Source organism: Heloderma suspectum, chromosome 10 (assembly GCF_057233095.1).
Source record: "Heloderma suspectum isolate Gila_16-S chromosome 10, 16-S_ref, whole genome shotgun sequence".
NCBI classification, from domain to species: Eukaryota; Metazoa; Chordata; class Lepidosauria; order Squamata; family Helodermatidae; genus Heloderma; species Heloderma suspectum.
The window spans coordinates 35,484,504-35,493,532 of record NC_139467.1 but is presented as its reverse complement, the minus strand read 5'-3'; positions in this window follow the sequence as shown (position 1 = coordinate 35,493,532).

Genomic DNA, 9,029 nt, shown 5'->3' with positions numbered 1-9,029 from the left:
TATGTGTGTGTGTGTGTGTGAGGGGTGGGATAGAACACAGGAATGGAGATCGAGCACACACGTGGAGGTCCGCTTCAGAACAGAGGAGGCTGCCAACAGAGCGGTGAAATGAGCAAAACTAAAGCAGGCTCTCACTAACGTGTATATATGTGTGTGTGTGTGTGTGTGTGTGAGGGGTGGGATGGAAGGGATGGAAGACGGGAGTGGAGATCGAGCACACACGTGGAGGTCCGCTTCAGAACAGAGGAGACTGCCAACAGCGCAGTGAAATGAGCAAAACTAAAGCAGGCTCTCACTAATGTGTATATGTGTGTGTGTGTGTGTGTGTGTGAGGGGTGGGATGGAAGACAGGAGTGGAGATCGAGCACACACGTGGAGGTCCGCTTCAGAACAGAGGAGGCTGCCAACAGCGCAGTGAAATGAGCAAAACTAAAGCAGGCTCTCACTAACGTGTATATGTGTGTGTGTGTGTGTGTGTGTGAGGGGTGGGATGGAAGACAGGAGTGGAGATCGAGCACACACGTGGAGGTCCGCTTCAGAACAGAGGAGGCTGCCAACAGCGCAGTGAAATGAGCAAAACTAAAGCAGGCTCTCACTAACGTGTATATGTGTGTGTGTGTGTGTGTGTGTGAGGGGTGGGATGGAAGACAGGAGTGGAGATCGAGCACACACGTGGAGGTCCGCTTCAGAACAGAGGAGGCTGCCAACAGCGCAGTGAAATGAGCAAAACTAAAGCAGGCTCTCACTAACGTGTATATGTGTGTGTGTGTGTGAGGGGTGGGATGGAAGACAGGAGTGGAGATCGAGCACACACGTGGAGGTCCGCTTCAGAACAGAGGAGGCTGCCAACAGCGCAGTGAAATGAGCAAAACTAAAGCAGGCTCTCGCTAACGTGTATGTGTGTGTGTGAGGGGTGGGATGGAAGACAGGAGTGGAGATCGAGCACACACGTGGAGGTCCGCTTCAGAACAGAGGAGGCTGCCAACAGCGCAGTGAAATGAGCAAAACTAAAGCAGGCTCTCACTAACGTGTATATGTGTGTGTGTGTGTGAGGGGTGGGATGGAAGACAGGAGTGGAGATCGAGCACACACGTGGAGGTCCGCTTCAGAACAGAGGAGGCTGCCAACAGAGCGGTGAAATGAGCAAAACTAAAGCAGGCTCTCGCTAACGTGTATATGTGTGTGTGTGTGTGTGTGTGTGTGAGGGGTGGGATGGAAGACAGGAGTGGAGATCGAGCACACACGTGGAGGTCCGCTTCTGAATAGAGGAGGCTGCCAACAGTGCAGTGAAATGAGCAAAACTAAAGCAGGCTCTCACTAACGTGTATATGTGTGTGTGTGTGTGTGAGGGGTGGGATGGAAGACAGGAGTGGAGATCGAGCACACATGTGGAGGTCCGCTTCAGAACAGAGGAGGCTGCCAACAGAGCGGTGAAATGAGCAAAACTAAAGCAGGCTCTCACTAACGTGTATATATGTGTGTGTGTGTGTGTGTGAGGGGTGGGATAGAAGACAGGAGTGGAGATCAAGCACACATGTGGAGGTCCGCTTCAGAACAGAGGAGGCTGCCAACAGCGCAGTGAAATGAGCAAAACTAAAGCAGGCTCTCACTAACGTGTATATATGTGTGTGTGTGTGTGTGTGTGTGAGGGGTGGGATGGAAGACCGGAGTGGAGATCGAGCACACACGTGGAGGTCCGCTTCAGAACAGAGGAGGCTGCCAACAACACAGTGAAATGAGCAAAACTAAAGCAGGCTCTCACTAACGTGTATATATGTGTGTGTGTGTGTGAGGGGTGGGATGGAAGACAGGAGTGGAGATCGAGCACATTCGTGGAGGTCCGCTTCAGAACAGAGGAGGCTGCCAACAGCGCAGTGAAATGAGCAAAACTAAAGCAGGCTCTCGCTAACGTGTATGTGTGTGTGTGTGTGTGTGAGGGGTGGGATGGAAGACAGGAGTGGAGATCGAGCACACACGTGGAGGTCCGCTTCAGAACAGAGGAGGCTGCCAACAGCGCAGTGAAATGAGCAAAACTAAAGCAGGCTCTCACTAACGTTTATATGTGTGTGTGTGTCTGTGTGAGGGGTGGGATGGAAGACGGGAGTGGAGATCGAGCACACACGTGGAGGTCCGCTTCAGAACAGAGAAGGCTGCCAACAGCGCAGTGAAATGAGCAAAACTAAAGCAGGCTCTCACTAACGTGTATATGTGTGTGTGTGTGTGTGTGTGTGTGTGAGGGGTGGGATGGAAGACAGGAGTGGAGATCGAGCACACACGTGGAGGCCCGCTTCAGAAAAGAGGAGGCTGCCAACAGCGCAGTGAAATGAGCAAAACTAAAGCAGGCTCTCACTAACGTGTCTGTGTGTGTGTGTGTGTGAGGGGTGGGATGGGATGGAAGACAGGAGTGGAGATCGAGCACACACGTGGAGGTCCGCTTCAGAACAGAGGAGGCTGCCAACAGAGCGGTGAAATGAGCAAAACTAAAGCAGGCTCTCACTAACGTGTATATGTGTGTGTGTGTGTGTGTGTGAGGGGTGGGATGGAAGACAGGAGTGGAGATCGAGCACACACGTGGAGGTCCGCTTCAGAACAGAGGAGGCTGCCAACAGCGCAGTGAAATGAGCAAAACTAAAGCAGGCTCTCGCTAACGTGTATATGTGTGTGTGTGTGTGTGTGTGAGGGGTGGGATGGAAGACAGGAGTGGAGATCGAGCACACACGTGGAGGTCCGCTTCAGAACAGAGGAGGCTGCCAACAGCGCAGTGAAATGAGCAAAACTAAAGCAGGCTCTCGCTAACGTGTATATGTGTGTGTGTGTGTGTGTGTGTGTGTGAGGGGTGGGATGGAAGACAGGAGTGGAGATCGAGCACACACGTGGAGGTCCGCTTCAGAACAGAGGAGGCTGCCAACAGCGCAGTGAAATGAGCAAAACTAAAGCAGGCTCTCACTAACGTGTATATGTGTGTGTGTGTGTGTGTGTGTGTGTGTGAGGGGTGGGATGGAAGACAGGAATGGAGATCGAGCACACACGTGGAGGTCTGCTTCAGAACAGAGGAGGCTGCCAACAGAGCGGTGAAATGAGCAAAACTAAAGCAGGCTCTCACTAACGTGTATATGTGTGTGTGTGTGTGTGTGTGTGTGAGGGGTGGGATAGAAGACAGGAGTGGAGATCAAGCACACATGTGGAGGTCCGCTTCAGAACAGAGGAGGCTGCCAACAGCGCAGTGAAATGAGCAAAACTAAAGCAGGCTCTCACTAACGTGTATATGTGTGTGTGTGTGTGTGTGTGTGAGGGGTGGGATGGAAGGGATGGAAGACAGGAGTGGAGATCGAACACACACGTGGAGGTCCGCTTCAGAACAGAGGAGGCTGCCAACAGCGCAGTGAAATGAGCAAAACTAAAGCAGGCGCTCACTAACGTGTGTGTGGGGGAGTGCGTGGGATGGAAGACAAGAGTGGACAGCAAGCATGCATGTGGAGGTCCGCTTCAGAACAGAGGAGGCTGGCGACAGTTCAGTGAAATGAGCAAAACTAAAGCGAGCTCTAGCCAATGTAGGATGGCCACATGGCCTCTTTGAGGACAGTTCTCTCTTTAAGGGGCTGTCAGAGGATTGTCCTCTCTTTGAAGGCATCCTCGGTTACAGGGGCTGCACTGAAGTAGTGGTGCAGCTAGGGCCGCAGGTTGGGGCCAATGTCGACCCAAAGAGTGGCCAGTGCAGAAGCAAGCTCCACTTTATTCCTGTAGTCATTGTGGTGCTTTGATTTAAGTGAATTTAAAATGCAAAACTGCACATGCTCAGACAGAGTTCCTTTTTAAATTGGGGCTGGCAAACAGTTTTGTTGTTGTTCTTACATACCAGGAATGTAGAAGCTGTTTTAAAGCGTGACATGGCAGTGGGAGGGATGGAAGAGAAATGTTAGTTGTGTGCTTCACGACTGAAGTATTTCACATGACCATCTAAATCCCCAACCCCCTGACCAGGATGTCCAGGATCTAAAATTCCTAGATGCATCACTGCTGCCCTGGCCAAGTCCAGTTTAAAGATGAAGAGCCATAAGAATTGTTGCCCACCACACATGGCACCTGGACACCAGACTGAACAGGTAGGCACACCGGTCACAGACTTCCACACCATGGTGAGATGCACTGTATTTCTATTTAAATTAAAATATGTGTTTCTAAATATACATCTATAGACATAAATTAACGTATGCAAAATGTATGCAAACTGGTGTCCTCTTCTGTGGTGATGCATTTCTTCTTTTTTTGACAATCTGTAAATGGCCACCCGAGAGGGAGAGAAAGAAATGGAGGGGGGAGTTTCACACCACACTTCTTTGTTTCACGCACAAGCACTTAGTATGAGAGACGTGCTCTTGAACCCATTGATGTATGGCTTAGGGTTGTTTATCCCTGCTGGTTCCCTCATGTTTAGATTTAGGCCCTCGTCAGCTTAAGCACATGGGAATACTGAGTCAAGACTGTTGGTCCATCCAGCCCAGTATTGTCAATGCTGGCTGGCAGCAATGGCTCTCCAGGGTTTCAGGCAGGAGTTTTTGCAACCTAGGTGCTGGGAATCGAACCCGAGATCTTCAGTATGCAGAGCAGGTGCTCTGCCACTGAGCTACGGCCGCTCCCCATAGCTGTAACCCGTATGGATCTCTGATCCTGGCAAAAGTCCTAGCGGAGTTCTAATTCTACACCTTTTTCAGCGGAGGGGGACTTGATTTAGAAGAAAGTCTTGTGTGGAAGCCTCGCAGGCAAGCAGTTCTAACTTGCCTGGTGTCCTGTTTAAGACCTAGTCTACTACATTGGCGGCTGAAGGACGTGGTAGAGTTCTGAGGTTGTATAATAGGCTGTACAGCAACAGAGTATATGTAGTGGATGATCACATTTTTTAATGGTGCCCTATGTGAAAAATTCCAGTGGAGGTTGGTGGCTTTGATGTCAGTGGGGCGGTGAATCCGCTCCGGGTTTCATTCAGAACCAGACAGAACTCTAGAGCTAGTCTTATCTGGAGTACTGTGTCCAGTTCTGGGCACCACACTTTAAGAAGGAAGCAGACAAACTGGAGAGGGTTCAGAGGAGGGCAACGAAGATGATCAGGAAACTGGAAACAAAGCCCTATGGAGAGAGACTGAAAGAATTGGGCCTGTTTAGCCTTGAGAAGAGAAGACTGAGGGGAGACAGGATAGCGCTCTTCAAAGGTTGTCACAGAGAGGAAGGTCAGGATCTCTTCTCGATCGTCCAATTGCAGGACACGGAAGAATGGGCTCAAGTGACAGGAAGCCAGATTCCGGCTGAACATCAGGAAAAACTTCCTGACTGTTAGAGCAATATGACAATGGGACCGATTACCTGGGGAGGTAAGTGGGCTTCCCCATACTGGAGGCATTAAAGACAAGGCTGGACAGCCATCTGTCGGGGATGCTCTGACTTGGGTTCCGGCATTGAGCAGGGGGTTGGACGCGATGGTCTTGTAGGCCCCTTCCAACCCTACTGTTCTATGATTCTATGGAGAGGCCTGAGAGAGCACCGAATACTTGTTCCTGGGGAACATGGGCGGGAGGTGCTGTTGCACTCATGTCCTGCTTGTGGGCTTCTCATTGGGGCATCGGGTTGGCCACTGTGGGAACAGAATGCTGGGTGAGAGGGACCCTTGGTCTGATCTGGCACAATTCTTATTGCCTTAGAACATTTTCCCATTGTATGCTAATTATTGGCAGGAAAGCAGTTTTTGTTTTGTTTTGAATGGGGAACGGTCCATAGTGCAATCTCTGTTGCCCCAATAGCAGATGGGCCTGGGGCCATTCAAAGCAATCTTTTACCCCTGTGTCAACCTGCCCTGGGTTTTTTCAACATCAGCCAGATCTTTTTACACTAGGGAAGGCTAGATCTGTCACTCTCAATCTCATTGAGTTTATTTTCCACCACCTTATTTTTTCCACCACCTTGTTTTTCTGTGGGACATTTTCCATTTCATAATTTCATTAGTGACAATGAATGAATGCCGATTGCAAAAACAATATTAGGCAAACTTGGCTGTTTCAAAGTTGCAGATGAGTGGTTGTCAGCATATCGTGCACAGTTCTTTGGGTTGTTAAACGTTATGAGTGTGTTAACACTTTTCAGCACCTATTTCCCCCCTTAAATTTAAATAATGTAAGGAAGGTACATGCTATTGTATTTAAATTTTTACAAGTATTTCATTTCAAAATTATACATAATATAACATTAAGGGTGCAATCCTATGCACATTTAGACCAAAAAAGTCCTACTTTTTCCATGGCCCAGGAAGCGCTGCTGGCTGGGGAATGCTGGGAGTTGTAGGACGTAAAGCTTCTTCACCTGGAGCTTTTATCCTGCTATTGAGACTGGTTACTCACAGAAGTTTGCGCATCCTTTAGATGAGGTCGTCAACCTCCTGGGCGTCTCCTGCACTAAATGACCTTAATTCCATTTTTTAAAAGATCGGAGATAATGAGCTAACAAATTACAGCATTTGAGTTCCCTCATGAAAACAGGAAAACAAAACCTACAATAAGAGGAGCTAGGCCACAGCACCATCTAGTGGGTGTATAATGAAACACATCAAAGACTCGGGTTCATCACACGACGCTTTTATCCTGCTATTGAGATGGGTCTCTCTCAGAAGTTTGCGGGCTCTTTACATGATGCCGCTAACATCCAAGGCGCTTCCCGCAATTTCCCCCAGCCTATCTCGTGTTTTCCCCAAACGCAAAAAATGTGGTATTTTTTCCAGCCCACAGAACAGGAGTGCCATAACCTCCCCGTGAAATTTTCCAATAGCAGAAGAAACTGCTGTGTCTGCCTGCTGTGGGCATTTGTTTTCAGTTGTTGGAGGTGTGGTCAGGGTGATGAAGGCATTGAGGGTGGGAGTGCGGTTGCACGGAAGGAGACCCAAGCAGATTTGACAGGTGCAAGGGCAACAATCGCCTGCCAATTGTGTCTCCTGCCTCCGCATTTCTCAGTTGGAGGGAGAAGAGGGTAAAATGCCTCCCTGCAATGAAGGGAGACACATCTGATCCCCCACCCCACCAAGCTCAGAAGCAACGTCCTCTGTTGTTTCAGAGCACCCTATTAAGTTCAATGGGGCTTACTCCCAAGTAAGTGTGCTGAGGGTTGCAGACTTACAGCAATCTTACATTTTATGTCTACGCAGAAGTAAGTCAGAGATTTCCTGGGGGCTGCGAGAAAACAGTACAGCAGAAGTTAAGCTATGAAAACAAGACCCACCCCCCCACACACACACACACCATGGCACACCAGGGAGAGAGGAAGGCACTCCTTCAGTTCAAACCACGTGGTTGCCATGTAAAGAAGCCCTTCCTAATCCTGCAAAGAAACTGAAAACAGGAACCTTAGGAAAGGATGTGGTTTTTTTGCGGGTTTTTTGCTTAATGTAGACACACCCTCAGATAAGGGGGAAAGTGTGGGGGAAGGAAGCGCATGTAAAGGGAGCCCATCATGAACCTGCATTTAAAATGGAAGAAGAAAGCCCCGTTTTAAATTCAGGATTTTAGACTGGTGTAGAAATGTTGCTTTTCTGTCTAAATGTGTATAGGATTGTGCCATAGGCGTGCTTTATTTTTTTTTTCTCAGATATTTCAGTCAAATACTCGTGGTGTTGGGACAAAAAAATTGCAGGGGATACTCTTTTTAGGTTTGCTTATTAAATGCAAGTAAAATAAACACGCTAAATTATATCATGTTCTAGAGCAGAGGTGGGCACCTTTGGGAGGTCCAGGGGGCATTTCTGCCTCCCTGCCCCATGGGCCACAGTCTGTCGGATGACACAAAACTGATTTTTTAAAAATTATATATATTGGGGGGGTATCCATTACAGAACAACAAAAAGGTCAACATTTTGGAGCCCCCAAATCTATGCAGCCCTCAAAGGGGTCAAATGTAGCTCACAAACAAGCTACATTTGACCTTTTTGATGCTCTGTAGTGTTATGGCCACAATTATTTTCCTTAACTTTTTTTTTTACTCTTCTTCCTGGAGTGGCAGGAGCTGCACCAGTAGATGTGTGTTGCCCACTCCTGCTTTAGGACATCAGAACATTTTCTGATGCAAACTGACATTTTCCCTATGCACATTTCTTTAATTTGCATAAGAAAATGTCCTTGAAAAATTTCCAGAACATTTTCCAAATGAAAATTTCCCAGAAAACCCACATCACTACTGGCATGACCGGTTGTATCTGCTGAAATTCCCTTTTCAATCCACACACAGCTATTAAAGCTGCAGGTGTCCTGTTCTCTCTGGCACCAGACCACCCTATGTAGCTGGATCTTCAGCCACAGACTTAGGAAGTGATAAATAACGTTTATCTCCCTGCCTACAGAATTGTCACCTGCTGATTACTGCACATCACATTGCTGTTAAGGATGCAAGAGCAGTATACCCCACCTTTTTTCTGCCCAGTCGGCAATCCCAACACACAGTGGCTGGGTTTGCATGATCACAGGGGGAAACAATGCAGTATGGATTGTTTCCCCTGCAACCAGCATTTACCAAATTACCCACACTGCGGGTTGCTGTGCTGTCCAAACCTGGTGCATGGCGTGGCAGGGGTGGCTTCTAACTTACCACACAACCCCTACAACAAGCCATGCGTTGTGGGGCCCACCTCTCCGCCTTCTGAGATGTCAGCAAGAATTGCTCCCATACTTCTAAGCATTTTCTTTTCCAGTCACCATAAGGACTGGAAATCCGGGTAATTTTAAACAAACAACAAAAATGAAAGCTGAGATTCTCAGGAAGCCAAATGTTGCACCCAGTATTGATTTATTAGCGCCCCGCCTGCTTTCAGTCAAGACTGGCTCCTGAAGTATCTCTTTCTGCCCCTTTTCTGCTCTCCTACATGATCATGGCATGCCCATAGCCCTGATCATGTTTAATCCTGGCCTACAATAAATGGGGCTTGTGTTTGGAGGGTGCAGAGAGGGTGCCAATTATTAAATAAATAATACTATCCACAAGCCATCCTCTTAAGGCAAAAC